The sequence below is a fragment of the Harmonia axyridis genome, chromosome 4, assembly GCF_914767665.1.
Source record: "Harmonia axyridis chromosome 4, icHarAxyr1.1, whole genome shotgun sequence".
NCBI classification, from domain to species: domain Eukaryota; kingdom Metazoa; phylum Arthropoda; class Insecta; order Coleoptera; family Coccinellidae; genus Harmonia; species Harmonia axyridis.
This window is the reverse complement of record NC_059504.1, coordinates 35,372,399-35,382,164: the sequence shown is the minus strand read 5'-3', so window position 1 is coordinate 35,382,164 and position 9,766 is coordinate 35,372,399.

Sequence of the window (9,766 nt, the reverse complement as noted above, 5' to 3'; positions counted from 1 at the left end):
TACTTGCATGTACAATAGCACACCATACCATAACGCCTATACTGCCCGCCGAACATGACGCTCAACATCAAACTGAGGTTCACGTCTTTCTCCCCGACATCGTTTTATCCTTCTTCTGGCATCATGTGCACCCAAGGAGAATCGAGAATCGTCAGAAGAATGATCTGATGATGATATTCCACAATCTAATGTTGACGTTCTCTGCACCACTCTAATCGTTGTCGGCAATGCTCAACCGTCAGATGTAACACAAGATGGGGTCGATAATGCTGCAGTCCAAAAGACCTCATCCGACGGTAAACCGTTCGGACAGTTACAGGATGGCCTTGTTCTCCTAACCACTCATCAGCCAAAGATCAATTGTCGCAAATCGATCTCTAAAGGCCATAAGTCTTAGACGTCGAAGTTGAACTTCATTTGTGCCCCTTCGACGCCCGGTGCCTACTCTTCTACAATTTTGGGCATTATTAAACCACGCTTGACAACATTTCATTACAGTAGGTAGTTGGATTTCTGTTCGTACGGTTAGCGATTTCTCGAAATGGCAACTCCTCCTCTGTAGACCAATAATTCGACCTCTTTCAAATTCATTAAGCTGGTGATAAATTCCGTGTACACTTGTTCTAGGCATTTTAACAACAACTAGACATCGACTTTGGTTTGTTATAAAATTTAAAAAACTTGCAAAAATCGACTACAATATTTAAGTAACAATAGTAATTTACGTAACAAGTCCGGAAAATAGGGTTTTTTTGGACGAATAGACAAAATTCCAAGACGAGCGTAAGCGAGTCCTGGAAGCCTGTGAGTCCAAAAAAACCATTTTCGGGCGTGTTGCCTACAATATTTTTTCGGCAATCATGTAAAATAACACTATCGCTGCTGATTTCCATATTTAATTGCGATTGCGATCAAAAAACATGCAAATTTTTGACAACTAATTTCATATGAACTGTCAGCGGTTATCTGGGTATATGGATTCTATGATTCTTTTCCGGCCTAGTACCTACGTACTTTCCGGACTAGGCCGGGAAATGCTACTTTCTCAGAGAAAAAGCGTCCGGGAAGTGAGCAGGAAGGGAACAGCTCCTTCTGGGCATTGCAGTTTCTTTGTCAGTTAGTATACAAAAAGAAGACCTGTGAACAATCTGTCTATCTATAGATAGACTAGGGTTCCCTAGTAACTCTGTAAATATACATTCTTTGCAATCCAAAGAGTAATTTAAAAATTCATTGCATTTTGGTGGTTAACAGCTGAAAACGACTTTTATTAGTTAAAAATCACTGTCGGCAAAGGCTAATTTCTAAATAGGACCGAATGAGCCTCAATTACATCAGTTCTTGAGAGGAATACATTTATTCGAGGTGTAGACGCAATGATGGGACACGATTTGAGGTTAAAAACAAGTTTGAGTCAACAAGTCAACAAGTTGAAGAATTCTATATTTGCCTCTTCCGACCATTTTCCTAGCTGAATTTTCTGCAATTCTTTGTTCAACAGTGTTCAACAGCGCCTACGCTTAAGTTCATTTGTGAACGTGCGTAATAACAATAACCCACTTATCGAATATGGGTGGTTACACATTAACTCGACAACTATTGCTGTTTGATTGATCCTCCAAGACTTACATGTTCAAAATAAAAGGAACGAAAGAGGTGCATCCATTTGGCATAACCTCGTCATTTCTCACACAGAGATTGTCGGGGCATCATTCATGTAGGTATATTTTGAAATTGCCTCTAGGCAGTATATTATTTGAGTCGTGTCCGTAGATTTTCACAAGAAACACCGCTGAATAAACATAGCGTGAGCAATTACCATGAAATTTAAATTGTAGACACGTTTAAATGTACTATCAGCGATATTTCCACATTTTATGGAACTTACAATATTAAATTTTATGGAAGATGTTATTTCTTCTCCTCCTAGAATACATTCTTTTGATCCACTCCATAAGTTGCATGAATATTCAGATCCTTCATGAATAAACATAATTGTTCGAATCTGCATTGAACTCTTAAAAAATTGTATTGGAATACATTTAGATATTGCTTGCTTGAACAATAGCTATTTTGGAGTTGCGTGAAATCAGTGGAAGGAAATAAAAATAGGAAATTACGTACGATCCGATTCATTCAATCTGATAATTGTGAGTAAACTTCTTACTCATCAATTCTGATAGTGAAAACTCGTAAAAACTCTGACATGAAACCAGGTGCTTTTAAGTGCTCGTTACGCCCATAACGGTCTTGGAGACCACAGAACTGTATGGTTTGTGATGGTTCTGAAGAAGTTTAAAACTTGAAATTTGTGAAGTTCGGATTTGTTACAGGGTGTCCCAATGAGGAGTAGCCACCCATTATATTTCTCATAATAAATAAATGGCGGAATTTACATGAATATATTCAATAATGTTCGTATAAGGGGGACACATGTTACTGTACAGGATGGGAAAATTTCTATGTTTTAGCACTACAACTTTTAAATCAGAGGAGATAGACAAAATCTGATACCCTCTTCTCGGTCTCTTTTTCTGAGAAACTAACAAGAGTAGTCTTCATTTTGGCCAACTTCTTTTGTTTTCGAGTTATAATAGAAAATTGAAAAAATTGAGTTATCGAAAAACATTTATATCTCCGCTAATACTGATGATAGAGCTCTGAAATTGAAACATCTTAGAGGCACTTTTTTACGTAGAATCCAGTGGCGTGCTCGTCTTTTCAAAAGAGTTTTTAATTTCGAAGCTATGACCCAAAGTTATGTTTTTTCAAATGGGAACACTAGATTTCTGTGCCATTTTTGGAAAGCGAAATTTTTTCATAGCTTCATAATTAAAAACCTTTTTGAAAGGACGAACACGCCACTGAATTCTACGTAAAAAAGTGCCTGTATGATGTTTTAATTTCAGAGCTCTATCATAAGTATTAACGGAGATATCAATGTTTTTTGATATCGCCATTTTTCCAATTTTCGCTTATAACTCGAAAACAAAAGAAGGTGGCCAAAAATGAATACTACCCTTGTTAGTTTCTCAGAAAAAGAGACCGAGAAGGGGTATCAGATTTTGTCTATCTCCTCTGGTTCAAAAGTTGTAGTGGTAAAACATCGAAATTTGCCGAATTTGAGACTTTTGAATGGGAAGTCCTATTTCTATACTAGATAACCGAAAACTAATGTCGATGTCTGAACTTCATCGAAAGATGTAGAAATATACGGGGTACCCCATTCGATAAAATATTTTCAAAGCGATATCTCATGAAATATCAGTTTGCGGAAAATTCAAATAACGTCATCGAATAATACATGAGAAGTTGCTACAAGAATGATATTACAGAAATGAAAAATTTTCAACAGAAAAAAAGCTGCAGCAATATTTCGAAAATGAACATTCTCGAAAAATATCCTGTAATGGTGCTAGCTTGGAGTTGCAGTTTTTGCGAATGAGTTCCCCATAAAAATTAGCCTCAGTTTTCCTCCATTTAGTATAGAAATAGTACTTCCCATTCAAAAGTGTCCAATTTGGCCCACCCTGTATAGTGGATGCTTCGATGCTTGAAAATGCAACCCCCATGAGAGGACGCTACAACCCCGAGAATTTGAATAGGAAACAGTGAATGATATCTCATATTAAAGGGCTTTAAATTTCGTCTGTAGAGATGTTCTTCCATACAATAATACAAACGCGATCGGAACATTTCACTAACATTTTGGAAGACTTGGGGTAGTAAGTGAGTACATTCCTGAAGTAGGTATTCATTGTCGTAACTAGTTGGTGCTGTTTGATAAATTTGTGATTTCAGGTGTCCTCATAGAAAAAATCGAGCGGCGTCAGATCAGGTGACCAGGCTGTTCATTCTAATGGATCCAACAGTGAGGAAAATTTTCATTCAAAAATTTCAAACCGGTGTTACATAATGTTTTATCAGAAATAGTGGAAAACTTAAATACGTGTATGTAATTCTGTAATTTTATTCTGTTATTTCCCTATTTGAATCTTCCTTTGCTTCCGCCGTTTTGCAATAGATGGCTGTAGCGCTAAGTGGTAGTCGAAATAAATGATAGATATCATATAATAAGCTTAGGTATTATTTGTAAACAATAAACATAATGCCATCGAAATATTAGTCGTCTGCATCAGAAATTAATTCTCGATTGAGCATGTCAGCTTCCTGCCAAATTCTTGTCACTTGCGGGAGGTTAGAATTCTCTGCTTAAATATGAAGAAATATGCGGCTGAGGCTCATCGAATGCCCTTAAATACCTAAATTGAGTATATTAGTGAAAGAAGGTGCCGAAAGTAGTTTCAACGCATTAAGAAGCGTGATATTGACGTCGAATTTCTAAGATGCAGAATTGGATGTATTACTTGATCAAGACTCGTGTCAAACGCAACAAGAATTGGCAAGATCATTGGGAGTTACGCAACAAGTCATTTCGAAACGCCTGAAAGTCATGGGAATGATTCAGGAACATGGAAATTGAATGCCTTACGAGTTGAAGCCGAGATATGTTGATCGGCGTTTGCTTGTGAAAAGCTGCTTGTTAGGCAAAGACGGAAGAATTTCTGCATCGCATTGTGATTGGAAACGAAAAATGGGTTCATTACGATAATCCCAAGCGCAGAAAATCATAGGAATATCCCGGCCATTCTGGCACGTCAACGGCCAAACCGAATATTCATGGTTCCAAGGTCATGCTCAGTATTTGGTGGAACCAGCTCGTAGCGTATTATGAGTTTTCAAAATCGACTAAAACAAGCACAGGAGATCGTTATCGAAAGCAATCAATGCGTTTGAGCCGAGCATTGAAAGACAAACGTTGCTCCCTCGGACTATCACTTCTTTCGATCAATGGCACACGGCCTGACTGGCCAGCACCTCCGGTCTTATGAAGAATTAAAGAACCGGATCGATTCGTCGATCGCTTCAAAAACTGACCAGTTTTCTCAACGCGTGATTTGTTCGATGTCCGAAATATGGCAGAAAGAAGTAGCCAGCGATATGGACATTACTTTGAATCATGAATATATAACCAGTTTTTTACAATAAAGTCTCGCATTTCGGATAAAAAAAAGCGAAATAAGTTGTACGCCTATGTAAATACTCATTTTCAATGATTTCACGAGATGAATTTATTTCTATTCGGTTTTGAACTATCCTTGAAAAGCGATAAATTTCACTTGTTCTCTTGTATTTCGTCGTCGATATTGGTCGTCGTTCAAACAATTCGAATAATATTTTGTGTAAAATATTATGAATTTTCATGGAATGTCACTCTCACTCGGCAAGTAAATTGAATTTTATTGCAACGGACCAACGGTTTGAAGGTTTATGCGAAATTTCTTTAAAAATTACATGACGAAATATAGACAAATTGGTCAAACGTGCAAAAGCTTCTGACATCACTTTAGTACTTCTTTTATCTGCAGTGAATAATTAACATTAATTCAATTTGATAAACTTTCAACTCAAATATTCGATGGTCAACTCGACATCATTAATGGTTGCTATGGAAATAGACAGCATATTATACAAGAAACTGGAAGAGTATGCTAAATATTGCCTAGCTTAAGATTGTTACACGGTAGTTTTCTTCGATTATTGATTCTGTAGTGGAATTGTTATTGATCTTGATTTTTACGACATCTATTGATATTCCGTGGGAATCATCGTTGATGTTTTTATTGGTTAGAGATGTAGACTTGTATAATTACATTTCATCTCATAATACATTAATTCATCAGTTCCTCATGAATGTATAAAATTGAATTAATTTGTGATCGATTTTGATGACATATGTTTGCCATTTTTGAGTTTCTTATCTAGAACATTCAGCTTGGAATTTCATAAGATTGTTCCAAATTTAATTCCATCAGAGATAAACATCACAGAGACTTATTGATTAATGTTTCGACCACTGAATTTGCCATAAATTTGAGAACAACTTCAAGACTGGAGGAATTATCATCTACTTTTTAGCATATAACCTTCAATAATAAAAAATGATTCTATTTTAACTTAAAAGAACAATTGATAAATATTCAATTGATGTGCTATTATGTTTCCAATTACTCAGCATGTTCATGTTTTCTGCTTCTTGTGATAACTTATTATAGGTGTACAACTTTGCTTCCGCCGTTTTGCAATAGATGTCTGTAGCGGTGAGTGGTAGTCGAAATAAATAGGCCGTAAATGTCATACAATAAGCTTAGGTATTTCTAAACATAACACCATCGAAATATAAGTCGATTTGTGTTTGCATCATGAAGTTATTCTCTCGATTAAACATGTCAGCTTATGAGCCAAATTCTCGTCTTTTGCGGAAGGTTTCAATTTTCTGCTTTGATATGAAGAAATTTGCGGCTGGGGCTCATCGAATGCTCTCGAATACCTATAGTGAGGCCGCTATTAGTGAAAGAACGTGCCGAGAGTAGTTTCAACGTTTCAAGAACGGTGATTTTGACGTCGAAGACCAGCATGGCGATGGAAGAGTGAAGGTTTTCGAAGATACAGAATTGAAAGCATTACTTCATCAAGACTCGTGTCAAACGCAACAAGAATTAGCAGGATCATTGGGAATGACGCAACAAGTCATTTCAAAACGCCTGAAAGTCATGGAAATGATTCAGAAACAATGAAATTGGGTGGCGTACGAGTTGAAGCCGAGGGAAGTTGAACGGCGTTTGTTTGCATGTACAGCTGCTTGCAATGCAAAGACGACAAGGATTTTTGCATCGCATTGTAACTGGAGACGATAATGGGTTCTTTACGGTAATCCCAAACGCAGAAAATCGGTAGCATATCTCGGCCATGCTCCAACGTCGACGACCAAACCGAATATTTATGGTTCGGCGTAGTGTAATATGAGTTGTTAAAACCGATTGAAACAATCACAGGCGGTTGTTATCGAACGCAATTGATAGTCGTACGCCACCCACCGTATTCTCTAGACGTTGCTCCCTCGGACTATTACTTGTTTCGATCATTGGCAAACGGCCTGGTTGACCAGCACTTAGAAAGAAGTAAAAAATTGGATCGATTCGAGGATCACTTCAAAAGATGACCAGTTTTTTCAACGCGGGATCGTACGCTGCCCGAAAGATGGGAGAAAGTAATAGCCAGCGATGGTCAATACTTCGAATCATAAATATGAACCATTTTTTCACTATAAAGCCTCGAATTTCGGAAAAAACGGCGGAAGCAAAGTTGTACGCTTAATTGAAAATTTTTGAAGAATGTCTTTGGCAGCCATCCACCAAACATTCGCAGAAGAATAAATTATAACAACGACAAATCTTCCAACAAGTCTTATAGTCTTCGAAATGCTTTGGTACATTTTATCTGTATTCTTTATGAATATTAGGTTGGAATCCAGTTCTGAATGGTGAACTGTCAGGTGTCAGAATCCGTAAACGCTTATCGGACTAAAGGAATGACACTTCTGGAAAGGGAGTTAAAAATGCGTGTGAACAATACCGAGGCTATTCGTGTAGTCGCATTGGTTTTATGCACGCAGTTTCACACGGTTTGAGCTTCAACAGCTTCAAGACATTGTTTCCATGAATTATGTATTTATAATTGAGGCTCATATATCTGGCCATGTCACGAAAGAATGGCACGATTGCCGGTATTCATTTTATAATATGGACTAGTATGGATGGTTCACTTGGCTTGCCCTGCAAGCGGAGGTTCATATTATGAATGTTATGTCAGTTATTGCTGATTGAATTATTGTGCAAGAAAATCACTCGTGGTTATCTTTAAATTGATGTTATGGCATGCTTATTCTAGCAGATTGGAGTCTCTCATTTTGCCCAGGTTAATATGATATGCCAATTTTTCACCGAACAACCAAACCATTAATTAAAATCACTAATTATGAGTGTATACTTGATATTATTCAATTTTGCTTGTAATGAGGTCATACACATGATAACCTCCAAAAAAAGTAAATATTTATTTGAAATTAGGCGTGTAGGTTCAAGATCGAAACATACCAAGATGATCGAATTGAAACTCGACGATCATCTGAAGGATAATTTGATGAATGCTTTTGCAATATCATGAAGATTTAATTTTTTTCTTGGATAAATATGAGTTCTAGATGTTTGAATTCAGATGGATGGCTGCCCGGCCCATAATAGTCGGAATGTAGCGGAATTAATGAACCAACATTTTAGAATGAGATTGATTAGAAGATAGGGTCCAGTGGGATGGCCATCCAGGAGTCCCGATCTGACCCATTTAGATTTTTATATGTGTAATGTTGTAAAAGTGAAAGTGTACAAAAAGCGTCGAAAACTTAGTGAACTCCGAAGGGCGGAGGAATCAAGGAGAAAAAGATGTGCCAAATGTATTGAATAAAGAGAAGGACATTTTGAACAATTACTCCAATGTTTTCATCTGTTCCGTTCATTTTTTTTGTATTTAATAATCAAATTTGGTAATCTTTTTGAAATACCTGTTTGTATGAAATATCGAGTTAAGTAGAAATTTATAATTTCCGTGAGAATTATCTAACTACCCAATCATAAGCAGCTCCAAAATAGAGCAAAGGAAAGTTTGAGTATTATCGTTTTTTTCATTGTCATCACGTTAGCCATGATATTAAAGCAGAAGGAAAGTAGCTAGCACAACACTTGATATGTCGTTCGAAAGCCTACAAAATGAAGAAGTTTTTACTGCAAAGAAAACATATTCTCAATTATAGTTTTTCACTCATGAAACGATTGAAAAGATACGACCTATTTCGCTCTCTTCAGAATATTTATATTCACCACTTCACCATACTTATCAGTAAAACTTTTTTACTACTCATGACTTCTCATATTAAGGCAAATTTAATGCTATTTCGGAATATATGATCAAATTCGATGAGGATACAGAAATGAATAAGACATAATTGGTTTGATGGAAAAAAGTGATGAATTCCGTGGAATCAAGAAATGTTAAATTGAAGAATAACCACCAACATTTTGACCATGCGTTATATGACTTTTTTGTTGCAAATCATCTGTATAACCCCCCCTCCCCTTGAAGTTAAGCCGTTTTGAAAGTGTATAGGTATAAATGGGGTCTGAACCCAGCATGCCATACCGTAACCGTATCCATAGAAAAATAAACGTGTATCAGATTTTGGGAGAGTTGTAGATATTCTGTTTAAAATTTACCAATATTGCGAATACAGAATAATCGAACAGCTTGCTTGCAGATGAAGCAAAGAGGGGGAACGAAATAATTCATCTACATTATCAATTGGAACTCATGCACATTCATTTTTAATTAATGAGCTTGATCATTATCTCCATTAAACACAAGCTTCTTCTTATTATTGTAAATATTTTGAATGCACTTTGTTTTTGTTATATTCATTCATTTCAATCAGAATTGAGAAAATGACATAATCCCAAGTTGATATTACTGTCGTTATGTGGTGAGAAAGTGAAGATTGAAATCCGATAACATGATTGAATTAAGTCAGTTAAGTGACCTTTAAAGTCATTCTTCTTGGATATATAAATATGCTGCCAATTTTATCGAACGAATTCATCGAATTATGCAAGTAAAAACACCACGACTTTCTTTCGCATTAGACATTATTATCGCTGCACCCTATTCAGAAGAAATGATATTTAAGGATGGAGGTCTGTCACAACTTCTGACCGATAAATCAATGGCAAAGCTCTTAGAGGTTGACTTTGAGATTAATTAATGAGAGACAATACCACCGCGAGGACACGTTTCGTTTATCAGTATTGTGTTACTT